Source organism: Chiloscyllium punctatum, chromosome 26 (genome assembly GCF_047496795.1).
Source record: "Chiloscyllium punctatum isolate Juve2018m chromosome 26, sChiPun1.3, whole genome shotgun sequence".
Lineage (NCBI taxonomy): Eukaryota > Metazoa > Chordata > Chondrichthyes > Orectolobiformes > Hemiscylliidae > Chiloscyllium > Chiloscyllium punctatum.
In genome coordinates, this window is record NC_092764.1 from 74,331,219 (window position 1) to 74,354,300 (window position 23,082).

Below are 23,082 nucleotides of genomic sequence, written 5' to 3' on the forward strand. Positions count from 1 at the left end.
GCATGTAATAGCAGCCCATGTGATAACGAGGCCGAGAGTGTGGGGGTTGGGGTAAGGGCATGGGAGAAGACGCCTCCAGCCCTAAACTTGTTGAACTCGGCGCTGAGTTCAAAAAGCTGTAGGATGCCACGTGGAAAATGAGGTGCTGTTCTTCCAGCTTTGCTGGAGCACTGCGGCAAACCTGAGACAGGGACGTTGGCCAGGGAACGGGGTGGGGTGTTAAAGGTGACAGACAATCATGTGATCTAGTTGTTAATTATAGTGCGGTGTGTGGGGATGTCAAGTGTCCCGGCACTGCACCATTCAATAGGCTAGTCGCTTGTGAAAAACTTTGGTGTGTCCTATGGTAGTGAAAGTGTGGCATATAACAAATCTCCTCTTGACTCCAATCTTTCCCAAAGAAAACGGAAAGAATGTATTGAATGAGAGACTAGGCCTGGTTGGTTTAATCTTAAAGGTAAAAACAATGACTGCAGTTGCTGAAAACCAAATACTGGATTAGTGGTGCTGGAAGAGCACAGCAGTTCAGGCAGCATCCAACGAGCAGCGAAATCGACGTTTCGGGCAAAAGCCCTTCAGGGGCTTTTGCCCGAAACGTCGATTTCGCTGCTCGTTGGATGCTGCCTGAACTGGTTTAATCTTAACGTATATGTGAAAGGAAAGAATTGATATTGGAGGACAACTCATCCATCGAGCAGGTTCCCAGGGAAGGTGAAAACTCACACTAATTGAGGATAATTTCTCTCTATTTGAGTGTAAGACAATCATAACTAGTTCAGGAGATCACATTGATGCAGCTTTCTATTATAGGATATCCATGGCTCTTTAACAAGATGATCTCTGCACTAAAATCAGATCCAGTTCTTTGGATGGTAGTCAATGATCTGTATTCACTGTGAGAGAATAGTGGGTTGATTCCTTTGTTTTTTTGAGAGAAGAGTGGTCCTGTGGAGAGAACCCATGTCCTCTCCACAGGACCACCCTTCTCTCAACAAAACAAAGGAATCAAGCCACTGTCTGACAGACTTTTACTGTTCGGCATCTTCTAACCATGGCTAATTGAACCTGACTTCTTTCCTGTCTCCTTGATGCAGTGACATTTCAAAAATCCTAGCCAAGGTGTTCCACCGCAGTGACAATCCTGACAGATTGGTGTAGGATTGCTCAAGTATACCCTGCACACTGGGAGCAAGATAAATCCAACCCCGTATGGGTGGCACGGTGGCACAGTGGTTAGCACTGCTGCCTCACAGCGCCTGAGACCCGGGTTCAATTCCCGCCTCAGGCGATTGACTGTGTGGAGTTTGCATGTTCTCCCTGTGTCTGTGTGGGTTTCCTCTGGGTGCTCAGGTTTCCTCCCACAGTCACAAAGATGTGCAGGTAAGGTGAATTGGCCATGCTATATTGCCTGTAGTGTTAGGTAAGGGATAAATGTAGGGGCATGGGTGGGTTGCGCTTCGGTGGGTCGGTGTGGACTTGTTGGGCCGAAGGGCCTGTTTCCACGCTGTAATGTAATCTAATCTAATCTAACCCTGTCACCACTCTTGGGGCATCACAGAAGTGCTCATTTTCAAAGGAATAACCTGCTCAGTGGCGCCCACTATGGGTTCCGCAAGGGCCGCTCAGCTCCTGAGCTCTTTACAGCCTTGTGTTCAAACATGGGTGAAAAGCGCTGCATCCCAGAAATCAGTGCTGTTCTTGATATCAGGCAGCTTTTGACTGTGGGTTGTGGTAAGGAGCCCCAGCAAAAACTGGAGTCAATGCAAATCAGGAGGGAAAACTCTCCACTGGTTGGTGTCACGCCCGGCACAGCGGAAGATGGTTGAGGTGATTGGAGATCCATCGGCTCAGCAAATGTATAAAGGCTGTTACCAATGCCATTTGTGCACTACTCCATCTGGTTTTCCCTTTAACAAGATCATTGGTACTGCCCCAGAATGTCAGCATTATCAACATTGCCCTTTGGACAGTGTGCGATTAACTCTACTCACATCACACCCGAGAGGCTTACACTGTATCAAAGCGAATAGCAAGGGCTTCCATTCCATTAATTAGCAAGTGATTGACAGTTCCACTTCGGAGATGTTTGAGTCTGGTGGCTGCAATAATGCCAATATCCTTGAGAATTCTCATCTTCCTGCCTGGTTTGGAGGCTTGGGTGCCTTGCGAAGGTAGTTACTGGGCGGGTCAAAGGTTAACCATAGAGTCATAGAGATGTACAACATGGAAACAGACCCTTCGGTCCAACCTATCCATGCTGACCAGATATCCCAACCCAATCTAGTCCCACCTGCCAGCACCCGGCCCATATCCCTCCAAACCCTTCCTATTCATATACCCATCCAAATGCCTCTTAAATGTTGCAATTGTACCAGCCTCCACCACATCCTCTGGCAGCTCATTCCACACCCTCCGCATGAAAAGGTTGCCCCTTAGGTCCCTTTTATATCTTTCCCCTCTCACCCCATACCTATGTTCTCTAGTTCTGGACTCCCCCACCCCAAGGAAAAGTCTTTGTCTATTATCCAATCTATGCCCCACAAATTCTGTAAACCTCTATAAGGTCACCCCTCAGCCTCCGACACTGCAAGAAAACAGCCCCAGCCTGTTCAACCTCTCCCTATAGCTCAAATCCTCCAACCCTGGCAACGTCCTTGAGAATTTTTTCTGAACCCTTTCAAGTTTCACAACATCTTTCCGATAGGAAGGCAACCAGAATTGCACGCAGTATTCCAACAGTGGCCTAACCAATGTCCTGTACAGCTGTAACATGACCTCCCAACTCCTGTACTCAATACTCTGACCAATAAAGGAAAGCATACCAAACGCCTTCTTCGCAATCCTATCTACCTGTGACTCCACTTTCAAGGAGCTATGAACCTGCACTCCAAGGTCTCTTTGTTCAGCAACACTCCCTAGGACCTTACCATTAAGTGTAAAAGTCGTACTAAGATTTGCGTTCCCAAAATGCAGCACCTCGCATTTATCCAATTAAGCTGCATCTGCCACTTCTCAGCCCATTGGCCCATCTGGTCAAGATCCTGTTGTAATCTGAGGTAACCCTCTTTGCTATCCACTACACCTCCAATTTTGGTGTCATCTGCAAACTTACTAACTGTACCTCTTATGCTCGCATCCAAATCATTTATGTAAATGACAAAAAGTAGAGGACCCAGCACCGATCCTTGTGGCACTCCACTGGTCACAGGCCTCCAGTCTCAAAAACAACCCTCCACCACCACCCTCTGTCTTCTACCTTTGAGCCAGTTCTGTATCCAAATGGCTAGTTCTCCCTGTATTCCATGAGATCTAACCTTGCTAATCAGTCTCCCATGGGAACCTTGTCGAATGCCTTACTGAAGTCCATATAGATCACATCTACCACTCTGCCCTCATCAATACTCTTTGTTACTTTTCAGAAAACTGAATTAAGTTTGTGAGACATGATTTCCCACACACAAAACCATATGGACTATCCCTAATCAGTCCTTGCCTTTCCAAATACATGTATATCCTGTCCCTCAGGATTCCCTCCAACCAGGCTCACTGGTCTATAGTTCCCTGGCTTGTCTTTACCACCCTTCTTAAACAGTGGCACCACGTTTGCCAACCCCGAGTCTTCCGGCATCTCACCTGTGACTATCAATGATACAAATATCTCAGCAAGGGGCCCAGCAATCACTTCTCTAGCTTCCTACAGAATTTATGGTCACCTGATCAGGTCCTGGGGATTTATCCACTTTTATGCGTTAAGACAGCCAGCACTTCCTCCTCTGTAATCTGGACATTTTGCAAGATGTCGCCATCTATTTACCTACTCTCTATATCTTCCATATCCTTTTCCACAGTAAATACTGCTGCACAATACTCGTTTAGTACCTCCCCCATTTTTTGCAGCTCCACACAAAGGCCGTCTTGCTGATCTTTGAGGGGAGAGTGAGGACTGCAGATGCTGGGGATCAGAGCTTAAAAATGTGTTGCTGAAAAGTGCAGCAGGTCAGGCAGCATCTGCTGCCTGACTTGCTGATCTTTGAGGGGCCCTATTCTCTCCTTAGTTACCCTTTTGTCCTTAATGTATTTGTAAAAATCCTTTGGATTCTCCTTAATTCTATTTGCCAAAGCTATCTCATGTCCCCTTTTTGCCTTCCTGATTTCCCTCTTAAGTGTACTCCTGCTGCCTTTAACCTCTTCTAAGGATTCACTCGATCTCTCCTGTCTATACCTGACATATGCTTCCTTCTTTTTCTTAACCAAACCTCAATTTCTTTAGTCATCCAGCATTCCCTATACCTACCAGCCTTCCCTTTCACCATGACAGGAATATACTTTCTCTGGACTCTTGTTATCTCATTTCTGAAGGCTTCCCATTTTCCAGCCGTCCCTTTACCTGCGAACATCTGCCTCCAATCAGCTTTCGAAAGTTCTTGCCTAATACCATCAAAATTGGCCTTCCTCCACTTTCGAACTCCAACTTTTAGATCTGATCTATCCTTTTCCATCATTATTTTAAATCTAATAGAATTATGGTCGCTGGCCCCAAAGTGCTCCCCCACTGACACCTCAGTCACCTGCCCTGCCTTATTTCCCAAGTGTAGGTCAAATTTTGCACATTCTCTTGTAGGTACATCCACACACTGAATCAGAATTTTTTCTTGTACACATTTAACAAATTCCTCTCCATCTAAACCTTTGGCAGTCCCAGTCTCTGTTTGGAAAGTTCAAATCCCCTCCCAAGTTTGTTTCTCAATTGCCCTCTGACTGTTAGGGGATGTTAGCAAACCCCCCTGACCAGGGCGGAGGGTAGATCCAGGGGGAGCCTGGAATCCCTAGTGGAGGAGGGGCCAGCTTGCCTCTGGTGAGAATCCACAGCTTGAGTCGGCCAGGGTTGAGGGGGGTGCAGGGTTGGGACCGGGGTTGGAGGGAGATCGTACGGTACACTCCAGATCATCCGAGCACGTTGTGGCGTGGAGCAGGCAAAGAGGGGATGTGAAGGGTGCCGATGAGCTCGGAGAGCAGGACCCCACTTTCGAGGGGGAGGAGGATGACATCAAGCAGGAGGAACATCACCTTCTACAGGTCTTTATTAACAACCAGTTCCAGTAAAAGGAGTGCTGGGCACAGAGATCGCTCGTTGCCTGGAAAACCATTGGTGCTCGACATTCAAGCAGTTCATTCCCATTCCATGAATGGATTGGGTTAGATTCCCTACAGTGTGGAAACACACCCTTCAGCCCAACAAGTCCACACTGACCCTCCAAAGAGTAACCCACCCAGACCCATTTCCCTCTGACTAATGCACCTAACACTACGGGCAATTTAGCATGGCCGATTCACCCTGACCTGCACATCTTTGGGCTGTGGGAGGAGACCAGAGCACCCGGAGGAAACCCACGCAGACACGGGGAGAATGTGCAAACTCCACACATGGCAGTTGCCTGAGGCGGGAATTGAACCCAGGTCCCTGGCGCTGTGGGCAGCAGTGCTAACCACTGAGCCACCGTGCCACCCGAGGTGAACACAGAGTCTGGTTGTTTGCTTTCGGCGTTGGCAAATCAAAGTGAGTACTTAAAATAAATTGTAGGCTATCCCATATGTGGGATTGATGAGGTGCTGAGCCGTGGGGAGCATTGGGGAAACACAGCAGTAACTTGGAAAGATTTGTAAGAGAAAATGTGTCTAAGAACAGGTAATCCATGTGGCCTGGGGTTTAAACAATGCTTTTGGGCAGGATAATATAATCATGCCACCTCTAAGCCTTTGATCTGTGGTTGCTGTGCCCCTACATTGATAGGGAAGAGCACCTCCAGACTGCCAATGCTGGGCTGGGTCGGTGACAGACACTAAGTGTCCCAGTCAGGAGAAAGTGAAGACTCCAGATGCTGGGGATCAGAGTCGAGAAGTGTGGTGCTGGAAAAACACAGCAGGTCAGGCAGCTTCCGAGGAGCAGGAGAGTCGACAAACCGGGCATAAGCCCTTCATCAGGAATGGGTTATGCAAGAGTTGTGCCGACTGCAAGTGGGAGAATTGGGCTAGCACAGTGGAGAGAGGTGGCATATGTGCATGGTAAGTGCTTAATAAGTTCACAGAATCCTTGTAATGTGGAAGTAGGCCATTCTGCCCATTGAGTCCATACTGACTCTCCAAAGAGCATCCCACCCAAACCCACCTTCCTATCCTATCCCAGTAATGTTGCATTTCCCATGGCTAACCCACCTAGCCTGAACATCCTTTGGACAATTTAGCATGGCCAATCCACTTAACTTTAACATCTTTGGACTGTGACAGGAAACTAGAGCACCCAGAGACAACCCACACGAACACGGGGAGAACGTGCAAACTCCACACAGACAGTCAGCCAGGGCTGGAATCAAACCCGGGGCCCTGGTGCTGTGAGGCAGCTGTGCTAACCACTGAGCTACAGTGTCGCCCCCTCGAGTTTAGGATGAAAACCTGATAGGCCTCTCAAAGGGATGCACTCGAGGAAATTCGCTGAGTCTGTTAGCTGATTCCTGATCAAACTGAGCCCAGAGAGACCACAATCCACACTGATCACAAGTTGGTAACATTTGTGGAAATGTTTAAGGCCCAGGATAATTCCACTGGAGTTAAATCCTTCAACCATACCACCTCAAAATCACCAACATTGCCAGGATACCACGTGTGATTGTAGAAACCTCGCCCAGAACACAGAGACTAAAACTGAAAAGACCACATGGTCCAAGGTTGAACAAATGAGTATCAGCGTGTTTGTTATTTTATATATTTAATTTTCTGTCATGCTTTACAATGAAATGGAAATGTATCTAATTTCTGTTAATGTGCGTGGAAAGTGCCATGATGAGGACACCAAAGGACTGTGTGTGTTTTTAACTTGTGTTTCCACATTGTATTTTTATTAAGAGAGGGTTGATGCAGCCATAACTAGTTACGCATGTAAACTAAATGGCTTATCTCGAGAGAGGGAGGCATACCCATGGAGTGTCACACCTCATGATGTGAAGGGAGCTTTAAACATCATGTATCCCCCTTGCCTTGGTCGGTTTGTTTTGGGGAAGGGATCATTAGCTCGGTTTTCCTTGTAGTCAGAAAGGATCACCATTCAAGCTGTTTTGATTTCTCATTGTCCCTTTGAAGGGCTTTTGTTTAAAGTTCCCTTCACATCGCAAGATATGACTCTTCATGGGTATGCCTCCCTCTCTCTAGACAGCCATTAAATTTACATGGGTGTGGCTGTATGAACCCTCCTCTTCATAAAAATACTCTGTGGAAACACAAGTTAAAAATGCCCACAGTCCTCTGATGTCACCATCTGTGGACCCTGGAAAACACTGAGGATCAGAGGGACCTTGGTGTGTATGTACAGTACACCAGTCCCTTAAGGTATCAGGATAATGTGGTTAAGAAGGCATATGGTATCTTTGCCTTTATTAGCTAAGGCATAGAGTTTAAGAGCAGGGAGGTGATGCTGGAACTGTATAAGAATGTTGGTTAGGACTCAACATTGTCCGACCACAGTAATGGTATGCAGTTCTGGAATCCACATTATAGGAGGGATGTGATAGCACTGGAGAGAGTGCAAAGGACATTGATCAGGATGGTGCTGGAGAGTTTCAGTTATGAAGAGAGATTAGGGGCTGTTTTCCTTCGAGCAGAGATGTATAAAATTATGAGGGGCATAGACAGGGTGATAGTTTCTCTTTGATGTAGGTATCAGTGACCAGGGGACTGTAGATTTAAGGGAAGGGGCAGGAGGTTTGGAGGAGATGTGAGGAAAAATGTTTTCACCCAGAGGCTGGTGGGAATCTGGAACTCCCTGCCCGTAAGTGTGGGGGAGACAGAAACCCTCATCACATTCAAGCAGTACTTAAATGGGCACTTGCGATGCCAAGCTAAACAAGGCTATAGGCCAAGTGCTGGCAAATGGGGTGATAATAGTTCAATGGTTGCTTTTGACTGGCGCAGACTCGGTGGGCCGAAGGGCCTGTTTCTATTTCGTGGGTCTCTATGACTCCTGCAGACTTCTGAGAAAGTGTTTTCTGATTGGGACTAGGTGGGACAATGGGGAGCTGGTCCCAGGTCTCTCTTGGGGTGAGTGTCAAGACGGGAAATGCCTGCTAATTGCTCATTCTCTGGAGAAGGTTTTATATTTAGCTGGCACTGTACCTGCACCATTTGTTGCTGATAGGCCTCCCCAGTGTTATTTCTGAGCTGGGCTTGTTGCATGAGCTAAGAAGGGGCCCAACGCTGTGACAGCTTGTTGCAAAACACTCGCTCTTTACTGGCCAAAATGATCAGTTCGTTTTGGGATTTTCCAAAGCACGTGGTGCTCCTTTGTGACAAGAGCCAGCAACAGAAGACTGCGGCACAAAGAATCCATCCGGGCCCACAGCAAGGTGGACTAACATTCTCAATAAAGAGCGTATTGAGAGGGAGCCCAATGAATTTGTTGGTGCAGGTATCCATTCATGAACATCTCGGAGAGCTAGTGAGGGCCCAGTGCCAACTCCAACGAGGCGGGACCGAGGGCAGGATAATTACACAGCTCTCAGGCCATTCATGGCTATAAGACCATGACCATCAGACATAGGAGCAGAAATCAGGCCATTCAGCCCATCGAATCTGCTCCACCATTCAATCACTGCTGATAGCCTTCTCAACCCTATTTTCCTGCTTGCTCCCAGTAACCTTTGGTCCCCTTGACAATCAAGACCCTATCTATCTCTGCATTAAATATACTCAATGACCTGGTCTCCGTGGCCTTCTGTGGTAATGAATTCCACAGACTCACCATTCTTTGGCTGAAGAAGGTTCTCCTTATCTCCATTCTGAAGGGTTTTCCCTTTACTCTAAGGCTGTGCCCTCGAGTCCTCATCTCTCCTGCCTATGGAAACATCTTCCCAACCTCCATTCTGTCCAGGCCATTCATTATTGGTCTGATGATAGTACAATCTGGTCAGACCTTCCAGGGCCCAGTGGCCACTCAGCGCGTGCAAAATCCCGCTCTGGGTGCCACTTGGACCCCAACGGTGTTTTTCTTCTGGAGCAGTAATTAGGTGTTTCCTAGACCGAAGTGTTTGGTTTGAGCTTCTTGTGGGTTTCCAATGGTTAAATGAGCTTGAAAGCAAACCTCAGCAACTCAGTTGTAACAAGCGTTTACCTTCCCCAGCACAACCCCCCACCCCCCACCCCCCAACTCTTTGAAAACCAATTAGCCGGTCTCCCGAGTGTTGCATTTTAGAATTATTGACTCTTGTTTAACTGCACAGAATGCAGATTATGAGATGGTACTGACAGAGCAGCAGATACCTCAAAGCCCAATAGAGATAACATCTACAACTGCACTGAAATGAATTGACATTCATTTGAATTTTAAGCCTCTAAAGGCTAGTCCCCGTAGGCAGAGATAATGAACAAAATGCAGTTTGTTCCTCTCTGAATATGACTCTTAATCAACCTCTGGAAAGCCACAGAAAGCACTCCTGTGTTAATTGCTGATTTAACATTCTCGTTGGAATCAGAAGGGCTGTATTTTGATTAGTTCTGTCAGCAGTATACACTTCCCAGGTACCACCGAGCAAGAGGCACATCAGTGTATTTATAACTGGCGTATTGTGAATTGTCAACCAGGTGGACAAACTGGAGAGGAGAGAGAGAGAGGACCAGGCAGCGAGGGAAGAACACATCATCCAAACATCTGAAAATTAAACCCTTCAATATGTCATTCGCTACCAGTGCCATTCTCGTCTGAAACAAATTTGTTTCTCTAAATTAAAGCTGAATACTGCAGTGCTCTGAAAGGAATCATACTGGGCTCAAAACATTAACTCTCCACAGTGACAGACAAACCCATTGAATTTCTCCAGTGCTTTCTGTCTCTATGGTACGCTTTTTATTAGATTAGATTACATTACAGTGTGGAAACAGGCCCTTCGGCCCACCGAAGCGCAACCCACCCATACCCCTTACCTAACACTACAGGCAATTTAACATGGCTAATTCACCTAACCTGCACATCTTTGGACTGTGGGAGGAAACCGGAGCACCTGGAGGGAACCCACGCCGACACGGGGAGAATGTGCAAACTCCACACAGTCAGTCGCCTGAGGCAGGAATCGAACCCAGGTCTCTGGTGCTGTGAGGCAGCAGTGCTAACCACTGTGCCACCGTGCCACCCCTTTATCACTTTAAATAACATAGATAGACAGACGTCCAGGCTGAAATCTCATCAGGTTCAGATGGTTTATATATAGGATAATGGATACATGGGAGTGAGTTACAGACTGGAATCTGATCAAGGGGATCAATTAGTTTGGATGTAGAATTATGGATATCTCAGAGTAAGGTACAGACTAGAATCTGATCAAGTTCTGATGCTTTATGCATAGAATACTGGCTACTTGCAAGTGGTTACAGACAGGAATCGAGTTGAGGTTTTCAGATGGTTTCGATATAGAAAAATGGATTCCCGGAACTGAGGGAAAAACTGGAATCTAATCGAGGAGTTCAGATGGTTTATATATTGAATAATGGATACCCTGGAGTGAGTTACAGACTGGAATCTAATCAAGGAGTTCAAGTGGTTTATATGTAGAATAATGAATACCTGGCAGTGAGTTATGGATTGAAATTTAATTGAGGAGTTCAGATTGTTTTTACATAGAATAATGGATACCCAGGAATGAGTTATAGGCTAGAATCTAATCGAGGGTTTCAGATGGTTTATATGTAGAATACTGGATACCCAAGAGTGAGTTACAGAGTAGAATCTAATTGAGGAGTTCAAATGGTTTATATATAGAATAATGGACACCCAGGAGTGAGTTACAGACTGGAATCAATAAAGGGGCACAAGTTGTTTTTGTAGATAATAATGGATACCATGAGTGTGTTACAGACTTTGACTGTGAATCCAGTGAAGACAGGGTCACTGATTATGTTTCACGGTCAGGGGATTAATTTTTGCTCTTCAGTGGAATTATAGTTGATCACGACTGATGGTAGTTGGACCAGGCCCTAATTCTCATGTTCATACTGCAAGAAGCAAAATCTGATCCATGATGAAAGAGGGGAAAAATTTCTGGCTGTAACAGCTGCTCCTTTTTTGAGATATTTTAGCTGTTGGAGGTGATTTCCTCGAATTTCAGGAGCAGCAATTACTGTTTAACTGTTGCAATAGTTTTGGAACTTTGGAAAGAGAAAGGTCAAGACAACGGCACTCTTAAAAGGGAGAGGTACAGCCAAAGGCAGCACATGGTCAGGTCAGTGCAGGAGAGAGAGAGAGGGGGAAAGAAACCCACACTGCTAACTGACACAGCAGTGAACTGGTGCAGTTACTGGACATCGCTGGACATCGGAGTGCATCCGGGTAAATGAACAAACAGTGACATTCAGAACTGATCTTGGAGGAACCTGTTTGGGAGAGGTCACAGCACAGGAACAGATAAGGGAATATTTTAAGTGTGGCCTTACAGTAAGTCTGCAGTAGTGAGTAGAGGTTGTTCTTTCTTGATTATATTTTTTTATTGAGATATGTCTCTTGATTAAAGTTAAAAATATAAGCCATAAATATTAATTTAACCTGGAGCAGTGTTTTGTAGAGGAATAAGACCGTGCTATTTTCTGGGTCTGTAGATTGAAAGAAACAAAAATGGCCCTTAGTTGAGTGATATGCTCTTCTTGTCAGATGTGGGAGTTCAGGGAGAGTTGACGGGTTACTGAAGATTATATCTGCAATAAATGCCATTGGTTGTGAATCCTATCAGATTGAATGGATCGTTTGGAGTGACAGTTAGAGGCAATGAGGAATTTACAAGAGCAAGGGGATGTGATGGATGGCAGTTATAGGAAGGGGGGAAAGTCTCAGATACAGTCACATAGATGGGCTAACTCCAGGCAAGGTAAGAGAGGTAGGTAGGTAGTGCAGGGGTCTTCTGTGGCTATCCCCATTTCCAACAAGAATGCTGTTTTGGAAAATGTGGAGGGTGATGGATTCTTAGGGGAAGGTAACACGAATAGCCAAGTTTCTGGTATTGAGACTGGCTCTAATGCAATGAAGGGTATGTCGGGTTCCAAGAGATTGATTGTGTTAGGGGATTCTGTAGTCAGAGGTACAGACAGATGTTTCTGTGGCCAGCAGTGAAAAATCAGAATGGTGTGTTGTCTCCCTGGTGCCAGGATCAAGGATGTCTCAGAGAGGGGTGCAAAATGTTCTCACAGGGGAGAGGAACCAGCAAGAGGTCATTGTCCACATTGGAACCAATGGCATAGGAAGGGAAAAGGATGAGATTCTGAAAGGAGATTACAGAGATTTAGGCAGGAATTTAAAAAGGAGGTCCTTGAGAGTAGTAATACCTGAATTACTCCCAGTGCTACGAGCTAGTGAGGGCAGGAATAGGAGGATAGAGCAGATGAATGCATGGCTGAGGAGCTGGTGTATGGGAGAAGGATTCACATTTTTGGATCATTGGAAGCTGTTTTGTGATAGAAGTGACCTGTACAAGAAGGACGGATTTCACCTAAATTGGAAGGGGACTAATATACTGGCAGGGAAATTTGTTAGAGCTGCTTGGGAGGATTTAAACTAGTAAGGTGGGGCGGGAGACCCAGGGAGACAGTGAGGAAGGAGATCAACCTGAGACCGTTACACTTGCGCAAAGAAGTGAATCAAACAGTCAGGGCAGGCAGGGACAAGGTAGGACTAATAAATTAAACTGCATTTATTTCAATGCAAGAGGCCTAACAGGGAAGGCAGATGAACTCAGGGCATGGTTAGGAACATGGGACTGGGATATCATAGCAATTACAGAAACATGGCTCAGGGATGGGCAGGACTGGCAGCATAATGTTCCAGGATACAAATGCTACAGGAAGGACCGAAAGGGCGATAAGAGAGGAGGGGGAGTGGCATTTTTGATAAGGGATAGCATTACAGCTGTGCTGAGGGCGGATATTCCCGGAAATACATCCAGGGAAGTTATTTGGGTTGAACTGAGAAATAAGAAAGGGATGATCACCTTATTGGGATTGAGAAACAAACTTGGAAGAAGATCTGTTATCTGTAGAAATAATAGGGTGGTTATGGTAGGGGATTTTAACTTTCCAAACATAGACTGGGACCCCTATTGTGTTAGGGGTTTAGATGGAGAGGAATTTGTTAAGTGCATAGAAGAAAAAATTCTGATTCAGTATGTGGATGTACCTACTAGAGAAGGTGCAAAACTTGACCTACTCTTGGGAAATAAGGCAGGGCAGGTGACTGAGGTGTCAGTGGGGGAGCACTTTGGGGCCAGCGACCATAATTCTATTCATTTTAAAATAGTGATGGAAAAGGATAGACCAGATCTAAAAGTTGAAGTTCTACAGTGGAGAAAGGCCAATTTTGACGGTATTAGGCAAGAACTTTCGAAAGCTGATTGGAGGCAGATGTTCGCAGGTAAAAGGATGACTGGAAAATAGGAAGCCTTCAGAAATGAGATAACAAGAATCCAGAGACAGGAAAGGCAGGTAGGGGTAGGGAATGTGGATGACTAAAGGAATTGAGGGTTTGGTTAAGAAAAAGAAGGAAGCATATGTCAAGATAAGATAGATCGAATGAATCCTTAGAAGAGTATAAAGGCAGTAGGAGTATACTCAAGAGGGAAATCAGGAGGGCAAAAAGGGACATGAGATAGCTTTGGCAAATAGAATTAAGGAGAATCCAAAGGGTTTTTACAAATATATTAAGGACAAAAGGGTAACTAGGGAGAGATAGGGCCCCTCAAAGACCAGCAAGGTGGCCTTTGTATGGAGCCACAGAAAATGGGGGAGATACTAAATCAATATTTTGCATCAGTATTTTACTGTGGAAAAGGAAATGGAAGATGTAGACTGTAGGGAAATAGATGGTGACATCTTGCAAAATGTCCAGATTACAGAGGAGGAAGTGCTAGATGTCTTGAAACAGTTAAAGGTGGATAAATCCCCAGGACCTGATCAGGTGTACCCGAGAACTCTGTGGGAAGCTAGAGAAGTGATTGCTGGGCCTCTTGCTGAGATATTTGTATCATCGATAGTCACAGGTGAGGTGCCGGAAGACTGGAGGTTAGCAAACGTGGTGCCACTGTTTAAGAAGGACAGCAAAGACAAGCCAGGGAACTATAGACCAGTGAGCCTGACCTCGGTGGTGGGCAAGTTGTTGGAGGGAATCCTGAGGGACAGGATGTACATGTATTTGGAAAGGCAAGGACTGATTCGGGATAGTCAACATGGCTTTGTGCATGGGAAATCATGTCTCACAAACTTGATTGAGTTTTTTGAAGAAGTAACCAAGAAGATTGATGAGGGTAGAGCAGTGGATGAGATCTATATGGACTTCAGTAAGGCATTCGACAAGGTTCCCCATGGGAGACTGATTAACAAGGTTAGATCTCATGGAATACAGGGAGAACTAGCCATTTGGATACAGAACTGGCTCAAAGGTAGAAGACAGAAAGTGGTAGTGGAGGGTTGTGTTTCAGACTGGAGGCCTGTGACCAGTGGAGTGCCATAAGGATCGGTGCTGGGTCCTCTACTTTTTGTCATTTACATAAATGATTTGGATGCGAGCATAAGAGGTACAGTTAATAAGTTTGCAGATGACACCAAAATTGGAGGTGTAGTGGACAGCGAAGAGGGTTACCTCAGATTACAACAGGACCTAGACCAGATGGGCCAATGGGCTGAGAAGTGGCAGATGGAGTTTAATTCAGATAAATGTGAGGTGCTGCATTTTGGAAAAGCAAATCTTAGCAGGACTTATACACTTAATGGAAAGGTCCTAGGGAGTGTTACTGAACAAAGAGACCTTGGAGTGCAGGTTCATAGCTCCTTGAAAGTGAGTCGCAGGTAGATAGGATAGTGAAGAAGGCGTTTGGAATGCTTTCCTTTATTGGTCAGAGTATTGAGTGCAAGAGTTGGGAGGTCATGTTGCGGCTATACAGGCAGGGCAGGTGACTGAGGTGTCAGTGGGGGAGCACTTTGGGGCCAGCAACCACAACTCTATTAGTTTTAAAATAGTGATGGAAAAGGATAGACCAGATCTAAAAGTTGAAGTTCTAAACTGGAGAAAGGCCAATTTTGACGGTATTAGGCAAGAACTTTCGAAAGCTGATTGGGGGCAGATGTTCACAGGTAAAGGGACGGCTGGAAAATGGGAAGCCTTCAGAAATGAGATAACAAGAGTCCAGAGACAGGAAAGGCAGGTAGGGGTAGGGAATGTGGATGACTAAAGGAATTGAGGGTTTGGTTAAGAAAAAGAAGGAAACATATGTCAAGATAAGATAGATCGAATGAATCCTTAGAAGAGTATAAAGGCAGTAGGAGTATACTTAAGAGGGAAATCAGGAGGGCAAAACAGGGGCATGAGATAGCTTTGGCAAATAGAGTTAAGGAGAATCTACAGGGTTTTTACAAATACATTAAGGACAAAAGGGTAACTAGGGAGAGACTAGGGCCCCTCAAAGATCAGCAAGGCGGCCTTTGTGTGGAGCCACAGAAAATGGGGGAGATACTAAATGAATATTTTGCATCAGTATTTACTGTGGAAAAGGATATGGAAGATATAGACTGTCGGGAAATAGATGGTGACATCTTGCAAAATGTCCAGATTACAGAGGAGGAAGTGCTGGATGTCTTGAAACGGGTAAAGATGGATAAATCCCCAGGACCTGATCGGGTGTACCCGAGAACTCCGTGGGAAGCTAGAGAGGTGATTGCTGGGCCTCTTGCTGAGATATTTGTATCATCGATAGTCACAGATGAGGTGCCAGAAGACTGGAGGTTGGCAAACGTGGTGCCACTGTTTAAGAAAAGTGGTAAGGACAAGCCAGGGAACTATAGACCAGTGAGCCTGACCTCAGTGGTGGGCAAGTTGTTGGAGGGAATCCTGAGGGACAGACTGTACATGTATTTGGAAAGGCAAGGACTGATTAAGAATAGCCAACATGGCTTTGTGCATGGGAAATCATGTCTCACTTATTCAAGTTTTTTGAAGAGGTAACAAAGAAGATTGATGAGGGCAAAGCGGTAGATGTGATCTACATGGATTTCAGTAAGGCATTCGACGAGGTTTACCATTGGAGACTGATTAGCAAGGTTAGACCTCATGGAATACAGGGAGAACTAGCCATTTGGATACAGAACTGGCTCAAAGGTAGAAGACAGAGGGTGGTGGTGGAGGGCTGTTTTTCAGACTGGAGGCCTGTGACCAGTGGAGTGCCACAAGGATCGGTGCTGGGTCCTCTACTTTTCATCATTTATATTAATGATTTGGATATGAGCATAAGAGGTATACTTAGCAAGTTTGCAGATAACACCAAAATTGGAAGTGTAGTGGACAGTAAAGAAGGTTATCTCAGATTACAAAGGGATCTTGATCAGATGGGCCAATGGGCTGAGAAGTGGCAGATGGAGTTTAATTTAGATAAATGTGAGGGGTTACATTTTGGGAAAGCAAATCTTAGCAGGACTTATACACTTAATAGTAAGGTCCCAGGGAGTGTTGCTGAACAAAGAGACCTTGGAGTGCAGGTTCATAGCTCCTTGAAAGTGGAGTCGCAGGGAGATAGGGTAGTGAGGAAGGCGTTTGGTATGCTTCCCTTTATTGGTCAGAGTATTGAGTACAGGGGTTGGGAGGTCATGTTGCGGCTGTATAGGACATTAGTTAGGCCACTTTTGGATTATTGCGTGCAATTCTGGTCTCCTTCCTTTCGGAAAGATGTTGTGAAACTTGAAAGGGTTTAGAAAAGATTTACAAGGATGTTGCCAGGGTTGGAGGATTTGAGTTATAGGGAGAGGCTGAATAAGCTAGGGCTGTTTTCCCTGGAGCATCGGAGGCTGAGGGGTGACCTCAAAGAGGTTTATAAAATCATAAGGGGCATGGATAGGATAAATAGACAAAGTCTCTTCACTGGGGTAGGGGAGTCCAGAACTAGAGGACGGCACAGTGGTAAGCACTGCTGCCTCACAGCACCAGAGACCCAGGTTCAATTCCCGCCTCAGGCGACTGACTGTGTGGAGTTTGCACGTTCTCCCCGTGTCTGTGTGGGTTTCCTCCGGGTGCTCTGGTTTCCTCCCACAGTCCAAAGATGTGCAGGTCAGGTGAATTGGCCATGCTAAATTGCCCGTAGTGTTAGGTGAAGGGGTAAATGTAAGGGAATGGGTCTGGGTGGGTTGCGCTTCAGCTGGTCGGTGTGGACTTGTTGGGCTTAGGGGCCCTGTTTCCAAACTGTAAGTAAGTAATCTAAATAAGTTTAGAGTGAGAGGGGAAAGATATAAAAGTGACCTAAGGGGCAACACTTTCACGTAGAGAGTGGTACGTCTATGGAATGAGCTGTCAGAGGAAGTGGTGGAGGCTGGTCCAATTACAGCATTTAAAAGGCATCTAGATGGGTTAATGAATAGGAAGGATTTGGAGGGATATGGGCCGGGTGTTGGCAGATGGGACTAGATTGGGTTGGGATATCTGGTCAGCATGGACGGGTTGGACTGAAGGGTCTGTTTCCGTGTTGCACATCTCTATGACTCTGTGACTGGGATTGCCCAGTTAGTCTCCACGTTCCTGTAATGTTGAGGAACAGTGCAGCTGTGTGAAGGAGGCAGGACAGGAAATCCAGACTCCACTCAGTCTGAGACCATCATCATCTGAGGAGCCTTCTGAACTCAACACCGAGATCAACAAATTCAGCTCACAAAGTCTGCCCTCCTTTCGGATAATTTTCCCCAGTGCCTGTTCACATCTTGATTAAAGCTTTTGCTTTCAGGCCTTTAATGACTTTTGAGCACCTATTCTAGACTGATGCATTTTTCACTCTGGAAGAGCAATTGCCCCTCACTTTTCTTTCACTGCTGGCCCAGATGTTGCTCTCACCCCGCCCACTCTCCTGATCCTGCAGCTCTTGGGTTCACACCAGTTACCTCTTGTATTCTACATCCCTACAACGCATTTCCCTGCTGCCTGTGGGATCTTGCCATACAATTAGCTAGCTCTCTCGACTCGGTACCCAAAGGCAATACTTTATTTGCCATAAAGTGCTTTGTAAGTGCTTTGTGAAAGGTGCTCGGGCGATTCACCTTCATCAGTTTCTCATGTCCTTTGCAGTCGAGACATGCGGTGTAGGAGAGGTTTCATATGCAAATCCAGGCTTCGTCCAATAAACAATCAGCCACCAAATTCACTCTGTCGCTCCCAGAGATTGTGCCAATAGGTAGTATCTTGGTACCAAAGTCGGGCCCATGCCATATGTAGCAGGCCCAACAGACATCATACAAGGATAGTGGCAGCAGTGAGAGCCAGAACTTTATTTCAAAAATATAGTTTATTCGTTTAAAAAAATGCATGCAATGTTACTAAAGCAGTTCAGTTCTGTACAGTAGCACATGAAGAAAAACAAACAAACATTGGACTCTATCCAACAAACAAATCGAAGGCAGCTCTTACCTCTACAAGACTGTGATTATATATATTGAGGCATCAGGAGGGTCCAAAAACTCAATGGACCCCCATTTACCTTCAGCAGGAAGACCTCAGATGGTGGCCTTTCCCCACCACGCCTTAGTGGCAGCTGCCCCAAGTTTCAGTGCTTCCTTAAGCACGTAGTCCTGGACATTGGAAGGGTCGCAGTCAGTAACACTTGGTCGAGGTCAACTCCATGTTCTGGAAGACCAACAAGGTTTGGGTGGACCAAGAGCGGTTTTCACTGAGGTGATGGTCCTTCGGGTGCTGTTGACATTTATCTCGGTGTGCATCCTGGGGAACGGACTGTTGAGCTGCTCGGGACCAACTGTGACAAAACACCACGTCATCTTCCTCCAGACTTCCTTTGTGAAGGCACAGTCCAGCAGGAGATATGTAACAGTCTCTGCCCCCCTTACAGCCAGCACAGGGGGAGTGCAGTCTGGGAGGATAAAGAGCAGGAGTTAGCACAGGCTCACACACAGCCTCACCGATAATATTCATTTTGGGTTGACGTTAGAGACAATGTGACTGGTTCTCTTCATCCTTGTATGACTTGGCAAGGCCAGTATTGAAACAGTAAGGCATAGAAAAATCTTACTGGGAGCTCCAATTTGAGGTGTACAAGTTAGGTGTGTATCAGTCACCAGTTTCGTTGGCTTTTCTTTCTGATGTTCCACAAACACAATGTGTTACAGACATCCATGGAGGTACCAACAGCCCACTATTCCCAAATTCAGACACCTTTAGTCTCCCGAGTTGAGAAAGGATATACTGGCACTAAAGAGAGTGTTGTGGTTCTGTTCGCCGAGCTGGGAATTTGTCTTGCAAACGTTTCGTCCCCTGTCTAGGGATGAAACGTTTGCAAGACAAATTCCCAGCTCGGCGAACAGAACCACAACAACGAGCACCCGAGCTACAAATCTTCTACCAAACCTTGAACTAAAGAGAGTTGCAAAGTATGTCCACTGGGTTGATTCTAGAATTGAGAGGGTTGACTTATGAGGAGACATGGAGTGGACTGCAAGTAGACTCATTGGAATTTAGAAGAATATGGGGGGATCTTACAGAAACATATAAAATTAGTAAGGGAACAGATATGACAGAAGCAGGGAGGTCATGTTCACTGGCGGGTGAGAGTAGAACCAGGGGGCATAGCCTCAAACTAAGGGGGAGCAGAATTAGGACTGAGTTGAGAAGGAATTCCTTCACCCAAAGGATTATGAATCAATGAATTCCCTGCCCAGTGAAACAGTTGAGGCTTCCTCGTTGAATGTTTTTAAGACAAAGGAGTTAAGGGTTATGGCGAGAGGGCGGGTAAGTGGAGCTGAGGCCAAGAAAAGACCAGCCATGATCTTATTGAACGGCGGTGCGGGCTCGAGGGGGCCGGACAGCCTTACTCCTGCTCCCGTTTCTTAGGCCCTTTCACCCGAGCCTGGAGCCCCAGATATACCGCTGATCCAACCCCCAACATGCAGTCAGATTCCATGAGCTTCCTGAAGAAGGGTCACTGTACTCAGAGCACTTAGTTTGCCATCAAATCTACTGAGTTTCTTTGGCACTTCCTGATTCGGTTTGTTTGACACTTTGTCAGCCACTTGAAGGGAGTTCCAAGCCTTTGTCATGATTTGGAGATGCCGGTGTTGGATTGGGGTGTACAAAGTTCAAGATCACACAACACCAGGTTATAGTCCAACAGGTTCATTTGGAAGCACTAGTTTCCGTAGCAGTGCTCCTTCATCAGGTGGTTGTGAAGTATAAGATCATAAGACACAGAATTTACAGCAAATGTTTACAGCGTGATATAACTGAAAACGTATATTGAAAAAGACCTGGATTGTTTGTTAAGTCTCTCATCTTTTAGAATGAACCTGTTGGTTTCAGTTCTTTCACGTGTAAATTGCAGCACATTTAAAAGTTACATTCTCAAGTGAACTTTAACAGTTGGTCTTTGGCAGCTCTGGTTAAAGGGTCAAAAGAACACGCTCAAAGTGGCCATCAATAATGCAGCAAGTTTCAGCAGCAGGAGCGGGTGTCCCAACTCCTCACTCCCTCCCCACCAACCCACACATCGCAGCCCTTCCTCCGAGAGAAATTATTTCAGTGTTTCTTTGATTCAATGCCCTTTGAGGCAAATCGTTTTCAATTAACGCAGTTACACTTCAGTGAATTTAAAAGCGAGTGCAAGAGATGAAAACTATGATCAAATGAAGATTGGAGAGACTGTGATATGGTCCAGCAATCTTTAAACTCGAAGATCTACGATATCAGATTCCCAGTTGCATATTGAATTACTGTTGCAAATCCTACTTGTTAATTAATAGGAAGCAATTAGTGCACTCACTGTAGTAGCACTGTAGGGCCTGGTTTCACTCGGGTTTCGAAGGAGGAGATTTGATTGGACCATGTACGATTCTAACAGGACTGGACAATCTGGACACGGGGTGGTGGTGGGGGGTGGGGGGGAGCTTTTCCCTGGTCAGGGAGTCTGGAACCAGGGAACATGGCCTCAGAATACAGGTAGGCCATTTTGGACTAAGATGAGGAAAGATTTCTTCATTCAGAGGTTAGCGCCCCTATGGAGTTCTTTACCAAAGAAAGCCGTGGAGGCCAGATCACTGAATGTTTTCAAGAGAGCAGTTGATTTTTATTTTTACTCATTTAAAGCACCAAAGGGTATGGGGAGGAAATGGGAGTATGGCATTGGAGCAGCCGTGATCATGTCGAATAATGGAGCAGGCTCAATGGCTGAACAGCTCCTAGCTTCTCCACGAACCCAGTCGCAAAAGGAATGGGTCTGCAGTACTGACATGGCCACAGTTTAGCACAGATTGTAACGGGGTGAATGTAAACATTATCCTGGAATACAGCGTGGTCCACGTTACCACTTGGTTTGACCCCAGCAGTTCAGCCTCCAGTTTTGATTGTACTGAAACATAAATGAAGGAAACAGAGGCTGTCCTTGGTGGTATTCCCTCATTATCACAGTTTTCAATTAGTTAGTAGCAGAGTAACTCCATCTTTTGTTCACCTGCAAGCTTATTTAGAAAATAACTTGAAGTAGCTTTGTACTGCACAGAAATAGACCCTTCTGTCCTACACATCCATACCGACCAGATATTCTAACTTATCCCTCCAAACCCTTCCTATTCATATACCCATCCAGATGCCTTTTAAGTTTTGTAATTGTACCAGCCTCCACCACATCCTCTGGCAGCTCATTCCATACACGCACCACCCTCTGCGTGAAAAAGTTGCCCCTTAGGTCTCTTTTCAACGATTCCCCTCTCACCTTAAACTTATACCCTCACACCTGAGGAAACAGGCCTTGGCTATTCACCCTATCCATGCCTCTCATGATTTTATAAATCTCGATGAAGTCACCCTCTTGGACGCTCCAGAGAAACTAGCCCCAGCCTAATCAAACGCTCCCTGTTGCTCAAACCTTCAAATCCCAGCATTATCCTGGTAAATTCTTTCTGAACCCTTTCAAGTTTCACAACATCTTTCCTACAGCCTGGAGACTGGAATATATAAAGCTAATCAAAGATAGACTCTGGTGAGGTATCTGCTGGAATGTAATTGAAAGACAGATTCTACAGATAATACGGTTCCCAATTTCAGCAATTCCTTCCCAATCAGTTCTTTAAGAAAGTAATTATTAGTAGTCAAAATGGTTTAAGTGTTGAGGGGCTAATGGAACAATGCAAAGGTTTGTTAAGCGCTGCTAGATATAGGGAATCAGTATTGTTCTGAAATCTTTTATCTCCTTGTTCTGTGCAAATTGTTTTCCAGTATCACCCTTCTGGGGTTTACAAAACGGATTAGCAATTCACAAAAAACAAGAAAAGTAAATGTAATTTATCAAAGTTGAAGCAAAGTACAGGTTGCCTCTCCCAACCTGACATGTACCTCAATGAATAGTGGTCATTTGTGTGTATGGTTTTTCAGGTCCTGATGGCTCAGAATTATCTATCTTACAGCTGGCTAGTATAAGAAAAATGATCCTATTTTCACAGGGAAAATGTACCTTGCATTTGTTCTGAAGATGTCAAAGAGGCTCTGTCTTCTTGCCCCGTATTCAGCCATGAATTGGAATTTTCTGCTTCCAAAGAATTTGTGAGAGACAGAGAATCTGCCTTCCTTTAACACTGTCGGGTGTTGCTCAGTGAGTAGCATAGCCACCTCTGAGTTTGTGGCCTCTATACCCAGTACTGTGAGAGAGCTGCACTGCCAGCAATGCCAAACTGGCACCTGGGGTCAGTCTCGCCTTCGGGGTCCAGCAAAAAGCTTTGAGGAAATTCAGGGAAAGCGTCCTGAATTAAGTGTGTTCCGCAACCAATTCCCAGATCAAAGGAACTGCGGGCACTGGAAGTCAGAGACAAAAACAGAAATTGCTGGAAAATCTCAACAGGTCGGGCAGCATCTGTGGAAAGGAATCAGAGTTAACATTCTGGATTAACTCAAAACTGATGGTAGCTCGGAAGATGTTTTTAATGCAGAAGGTAGGTTGCGGGAGGGGTTAAGGAGTAAAGGATAGTTGGGGATAGAGCCCAAAGAGAGTGAATAGTTGGACAGACAAAAGAGTGGGTTATGGACAGCCTGGAAGGATG